At 44.3% G+C, this 6,877-nt stretch overlaps 1 pseudogene; it reads left to right on the top strand.

Moving 5' to 3' along the window:
• The first annotated feature begins 5,816 nt into the window (after nt 1–5,816).
• On the top strand, nt 5,817–6,877 carry LOC101103975 (small ribosomal subunit protein uS2-like; annotated as a pseudogene).

Genomic DNA, 6,877 nt, shown 5'->3' with positions numbered 1-6,877 from the left:
GTGAAAAGAAGAGAAGTGAAAAGCCAAGGAGAAAGGGAAAGATATTCCCATTTGAATGCAGACTTCCAAAGAATAGCAAGGAGAGATAAGAAAGCCTTCCTCAGCGATCAGTGCAAAGAAATAGAGGGAAACAACAGAATGGGAAAGACTAGAGATCTCTTCAAGAAAATTAGAGATACCAAGGGTACATTTCATGCAAAGATGGGCTCGAAAAAGGGCAGAAATGGTATGGACCTAACAGAAGCAGAAGATATTAAGAGGTGGCAAGAATACACAGAAGAACTGTACAAAAAAGATCTTCACTACCCAGATAATCACGATGTTGTAATCACTCACCTAGAACCAGACATCCTGGAATGTGAAGTCAAGTGAGCCTTAGAAAGCATCACTACAAAAAAAACTAGTAGAGGTGATGGAATTCTATTTGAGCTATTTCAAGTCCTGAAAGATGATGCTATGAAAGTGCTGCATTCAATATGCTAGCAAATTTGGAAAACTCAGCAGTGGCCACAGGACTGGAAAAGGTCAGTTTTCATTCCAATCCCAAAGAAAGGCAATGCCAAAGAATGCTCAAACTACCACACAATTGCATTCATCTCACATACTAATAAAGTAATGCTCAAAGTTCTCCAAGCCAGGCTTCAGCAATACATGAACTGTGAACTTCCTGATGTCCAAGGTGGTTTTAGAAAAGGCAGAGGAACCAGAGATCAAATTGCCAACATCCGCTGGATCATCGAAAAAGCAAGAGAGTTCCAGAAAAACATCTATTTCTGCTTTATTGGCTATGCCAAAGCCTTTGACTGTGTGGATCACAATAAACTGTGGAAAATTCTGAAAGAGATGGGAATACCAGACCACCTGACCTGCCTCTTGAGAAATCTGTATGCAGGTCAGAAAGCAACAGTTAGAACTGGACATGGAACAACAGACTGGTTCCAAATAGGAAAAGGAGTACGTCAAGGCTGTATATTGTCACCCAGTTTATTTAACTTATATGCAGAATACATCATGAAAAACTCTGGGCTGGAAGAAGCACAAGCTGGAATCAAGATTGCTGGGAGAAATATCAATAACCTCACATATGCAGATGACACCACCCCTATGGCAGAAAGTGAAGAAGAACTAAAGAGCCTCTTGATGAAAGTGAAGGAGAGTGAAAAAGTTGGCTTAAAGCTCAACATTCAGAAAACTAAGATCATAGCATCCGGTCCCATCACTTCATGGCAAATAGATGGGGAAACAGTGGAAACAGTGGCTGAGTTTATTTTGGGGGGCTCCAAAATCACTGCAGATGGTGATTGCAGCCATGAAATTAAAAGACACTTACTCCTTGGAAGGAAAGTTATGAGCAACCTAGATAGCATATTCAAAAGCAGAGACATTACTTTGTCAACAAAGGTCCGTCTAGTCAAGGCTATGGTTTTTCCAATGGTCATGTATGGATGTGAGAATTGGACTATGAAGAAAGCTGAGCACTGAAGAATTGATGCTTTTGAACTGTGGTGTTGGAGAAGACTCTTGAGAGTCCCTTAGACTGCAAGGAGATCCAACCAGTCCATCCTAAAGGAGATCAGTCCTGGGTGTTCATTGGAAGGACTGATGCTGAGGCGGAAACTCCAGTATTTTGGCCACCTCATGCAAAGAGTTGCCTCATTGGAAAAGACCCTGATGCTGGGAGGGATTGGGGGCAGGAGGAGAAGGGGACGACAGAGGATGAGATGACTGGATGGCATAACTGACTCAATGTGCAGAAGTTTAGGTGAACTCCGGAAGTTGGTGATGGACAGGGAAGCCTGGTGTGCTGCGATTCATGGAGTCGTAAAGAGTCAGACACGACTGAGCGACTGAACTGAACTGAAGTGAATTGATACCCTTCATGGGCTTCCCTGGTGGGTCAGTCTGTAAGGAATCTGCCTGCAACGCAGGAGACCCAGGTTTGACCCCTGGATCAGGAAGATCCCTTGGAGAATGGAATGGTAACCCACTCTAGTATTCTTGCCTGGAGAATTCCTTGGACAAAGGAGCCTTGTGGGTTATAATCCATGGGGTCGCAAAGAGTTGGACACAACTGAGCGACTAACACACATACACATGCTCTTTATGAGTCCTAGCTCTGGCCAGTTAAACAAATCCCACTAACCATAAAGGCCTTCCTAAGAAAGCCAGGGATCTTCCTGCTTAAGGTTTTGTTATGATCTTTTCACTTAGCCCAAGGCTTCAAGTCAGGCACAGCACAACTCTGGCTAGTAAGTTGAAGCTGACACAATGCCTTTTAGGGCTGAGGCAGTGTCAGGGTACACATGTCAAAATTACAATTCCAGAGGGTACATGTAGTACCTCTGGAAACAGAGTTTACATTGTTAGGGCACCCCGAGCAGAACATATATCAGCTAGGCAGTACCGGTTGACAGCCTCCAAGATAGCCTCCAACTATGGTACCTCCTCCTCTGGGATTCTCAGTTCAGTCCAATAATTCACTTCAGTTTTTTATTTCAAAGGGGCTTCCCAAGGCAGTCATTTTCAAACAGATTTGCTTGTACACTATATCAATTTATCCACCTCATGTGTGTGGACAGCATCTGGAAGTGTTCTGCATCGAAAGTGCAGGAGCTGGAGCCATTCTCTGCTGCTTCATAGTCGGCAGTGTCAGGTGTGATTAAGGGCTCAGCAGTCCAACGGAATTACATGTGTTCACAGCAGCTTGGTAGGCAGCATGGGGAGTTTTCCTTCAAGAAGAGAGGGAAGCTTCCAGGAACAGTTCTGAAAAACAAAAACCATTAATGTCCTCCCCACTGTCTGTGCCTCTCCAGAATGTGTTTTCTTCATTGTCAAAAAATCAAGTGTATCCCATTTAGCAACTATAAATAACTTTATTTTTTAGTTATCCCTACTCCAACCCAGAGCTCTTGTTTGGAAAGGCTGTGTGCAAGAGACAAAAGCAGTTTCACAGAAAAGATTTTTGATGTAATTTAACCACAAAGTCATATCATGTTAAGGAGTTGGTCATGATGATATTCTGAATTTTCAAAGGTTTTCAACATGATTTATAGAGATCAATCTATTTCTGGGGATAGTTGCATTTAACAGTCAAATTGCCTTAATAAGATGTGTCTCCTAGGAAAAAGGTGAGGGAAATAGAGTCACACTGTTAGTTCATTGATGCAGATTGCAACCAAACTGGAAATCTGAATACAGCAAGCCAATAGCAGTGCAACATATTGCATTAGGGTCCAGAGTCTGATCTGTCTGGAGTGAGTGGAGGGGGCATAGTCACTGTAATGTGCCTTCCCCCAACTTGGCAGCTTTCCACAGTACTCACAAGTTAGAAATGCAACCAGTCTCTGTATGTATCTATCAGAAATGTAGAGGCAATCAGCACCTCAATTGCAAATAGCCCTATCAGAAAATAAGCCCTTTTCTGTGGGCATCTGTAAGTGGCCCAGATAGTCCAGCCAGCATCCATGTTTTCATTGTTTAGGGCTCCACAAAGTGGTTTCCTAAACCTGCACAATCACAGAATCTATGTTCCCTTTATTTATTAAAAAATTTATTTATTTGACTGTGCCGGGTCTTAGTTGTAGCGCGGGGAATCTTCAGTCTTTGTTGTGGCTTGCTGGGTCTTTAGTTGCAGCATGTGAATTCTTAGTTGTGACATGTGGGATCTAGTTCCCGGACCAGGGATCGAACCAGGGCTCCCTGCATTGGGAGCTCAGAGTCTTAGCCACTGGACCACCAGGGAAGTCTCTGTGTTCCCTTTATTGAGCCTGTGGCTGCTTTCAATTTGGCACAGCTCATGCTCTAACTGAAATGGCCCTTAGGAGATAGTATCAGATTTTCACTTAGTGTCAGATCTAGGTGATTCGGATCTGTGAATTCATAATTCCAAGAAAGCCAGTGGTAAGGGACAGTGGAAATGCTCCCCAAATCCAAGTTCCCAGATAACAGCCAAAGGCCAGCGTTGCAAGCAGGGCTTTCTAAGGATTTGCTGCATTAGCTCTTTTCTGCACAGGGTTCTTCCAGCTGATAAGTATATCTATCCCAATTATACACTCAGGGACCTGGGAAATAATCACATGGTAATAATCACATGGTCTGTGGATGCTTTGGCTCCACTTTGAGGTGGATTTGGGCCTATATTTCATTCATCTCTTGATCTCTATAAGCCTTCATTATAGCTGAAGGACCATTGTAGTGTTTTAGGTCACCTCTTTCAGAGGCTGCTCAGGAACTATATTTGACCTCCTTTGAGAATTCTGAATAATCCACTTTCCCAAGTGCAGTTACCTAGGCAAACAGCTGCAGATCTCTGGAGGAAAGGATAGAAGGAACACTTGAGCTTACCTGGTAGCTCATTGGTAAAGAATCAGCCTGCCAAGGCAGGAGACCCAGCCTCAATCTCTGGGTCAGGAAGATGCTCTGGAGAAGGAAATGGCAACCCATTCCAGTACTCTTGCCTGAGAAATCCCATGGACAGAGGGGCCTGGTGGTCTTCAGTTCACTGGGTTGCCAAAGAGTCAGACACGACTTAGCAACCAAACAAAAACAGAAGAACACTTAGAGTCTTTAGCTGCAGTGGCATTGCCCTTCTTTAAGGAGTGTTATCTTCTCCTTCTAACAGGCTCTGGTATGTGACCTGATATATCTAAACACAGGGTGAGGAAATAGTGTTCCATTGTAATAGCTGTGCATGTTGCCTGCTAAGTCTCCTCAATCATGTCCGACTCTTTGTGATCCCATGGACCGTAGCCCATAGGGCTCCTCTGTCCATGAAATTCTCCAGGCAAGAATACTGGAGTGGGTTGCCGTGTTCTCCTCCAGGGGATCTTCCCGACCCAGGGATCCAACTCTTGTCTCTTAAGTCTCCTGCATTGGCAGGCAGGTTCTTTGCCACTAGTGCCACCTTCAAAGCTGCAGTAGCTGTACACCAACTCTCAAATATATTTACAAAACAAGACAAGCTACATTTATTTTCTTGTCTTTCTTGCTCCCAGGAACACATTGATTTATTAGGCATAGCCACAATCCCCATGTGTAAAAACACCTTGATTGCCATGGTGGTCTTGCTGATACCACAGTAGTTAAATCTGCTTTGCCACTAATAGTTATGTGGAGCTATTTGGCCTCTGTTATTCTGAAATCGCATTATTCTTATTCATGCCAGAGAGCTCAGTTCTTTGCCAGCATCAGTACCACAAACCCTTGTCTATAAGGGATAGCTACCCACTGAGCTTCACAAAGATGTCAGTATTTTTCTCATTAGAAGCCTCACTTCTGGGCCATCTTAGAGAACATAATTTTGGGGTTCTCAGGTTTTATACAGTCAATCTATTCTAACATCCTCACCTCTTTGAGCCTTCTTATATTCTCTTCCATACTATGTCTGAGGATATTTCATATCTCTACTCCATTTATTAGCTATTCATTCTGTCTAATCTTCAAAGAACCATTGATCTTCCTGGCCAAAGTATTAGGATCTGGTTCAAGTATCCTTGCCAGAAGCTTAAATCCCAAGTCATGGACAAGTTCTTCATGTCATTTAATTCTGTCATATCCAGCTTTGTATTATGTGCCCTAGTCTAATACTCTCAAAATCCATTCTCTCATGTTTCTCTGGATCCTCTTGTACATTTGGTCAGATCTTGCAATTGCTTCTGTGAAAGTGATCTCCTCTAGAATGGAAAGTGTACTTTTCCATAGGTTATAGCCCAAGGAATGTGGATTAGAAGGAGAGATGTTGATTTTTTCACACTACTAAGACAGGGATCCATATGGCGTTTTGGATTCCCACTGTAATGTAAACGGAAACTTTCACAATGTCTGCTGTCCTTGATGTCCTGCAAATGGAGGAGGGTGGTGTCCTCAAATTCCTTGCAGTGGGAACCCACGTAGGTGGCACCAACCTTGACTTCCAAATGGAACAGTACACCTACAGAAGGAAAAGTTATGGCGTCTACATCATAAATCTGAAGAGAACTTGGGAGAAGCTTCTGTTGGCAGCTTGTGCCATTGTTGCCTTTGAAAACCCAGCTGATGTCAGTGTCACATCCTCCAGGAATACTAGCCAGTGAGCTATGCTGAAGTTTGTTGCTGCCACTGGAGCTATTCCTATTACAGGCCACTTCAGTCCTGGAACTTTCACTAACCAGATCCAGGCAGCCTTCCGGGAGCCAAGACTTCAGTTAGTTACTGATCCCAGGGCTGACCACCAGCCTCTCACAGATGCCTCCTACATTAACCTGCCTACCATTGCTCTGTGTAACAGACTCTCTTCTGTGTTATGCGGACATTGCCATCCTGCAAGAGGAGAATGGGGCAGCAGAGGATGAAATGGTTGGATGGCATCATCGACTCAATGGACATGAGTTTGAGCAAACTCTGGAAGATACGGAGGGACAGGGAAGCCTGGTGTGCTGTCATCCATGGGGTTGCAAAGAGTTGGGCCTGACTGAATGAACAACGACAACAACAAGGGAGCTCGCTCAGTGGGCCTGATGTGGTGGTGGTTGCAGACCTGCGAATTTCTGTGCATGTGTGGCATCATCTCCTGGGAACACCCATGGGAAGTCATGCCTGATCTCTGCTTCTACAGAGGTCCTGAAGAGTTTGAAAAGGAATAATAGGTGGCAGCTGAGAAGGCTGTGACCAAGGAGGAATTTCAGAGTGAATGGACTGCTCGGTTCATTCACCAGTTCATTTGCTCACTGAGTTCACTGCTACTCAAACTGAGGGCTGAACTGGTCCAAAGGCATGCAGGAACTCAGCTCAGCGGTTCCCCACTGAAGACTGGAGTGCTCAGCCTGCCACTGCACACTGGTCTGTAGCTCCCACCTGTCAAGCCACTGAATGGGTAGAAGCAACCACTGAGTGGTCTTAA

Source organism: Ovis aries, chromosome 5 (assembly GCF_016772045.2).
Source record: "Ovis aries strain OAR_USU_Benz2616 breed Rambouillet chromosome 5, ARS-UI_Ramb_v3.0, whole genome shotgun sequence".
In the NCBI taxonomy this organism is placed as follows: domain Eukaryota; kingdom Metazoa; phylum Chordata; class Mammalia; order Artiodactyla; family Bovidae; genus Ovis; species Ovis aries.
This window is presented reverse-complemented; position numbering and strand designations above follow the sequence as displayed.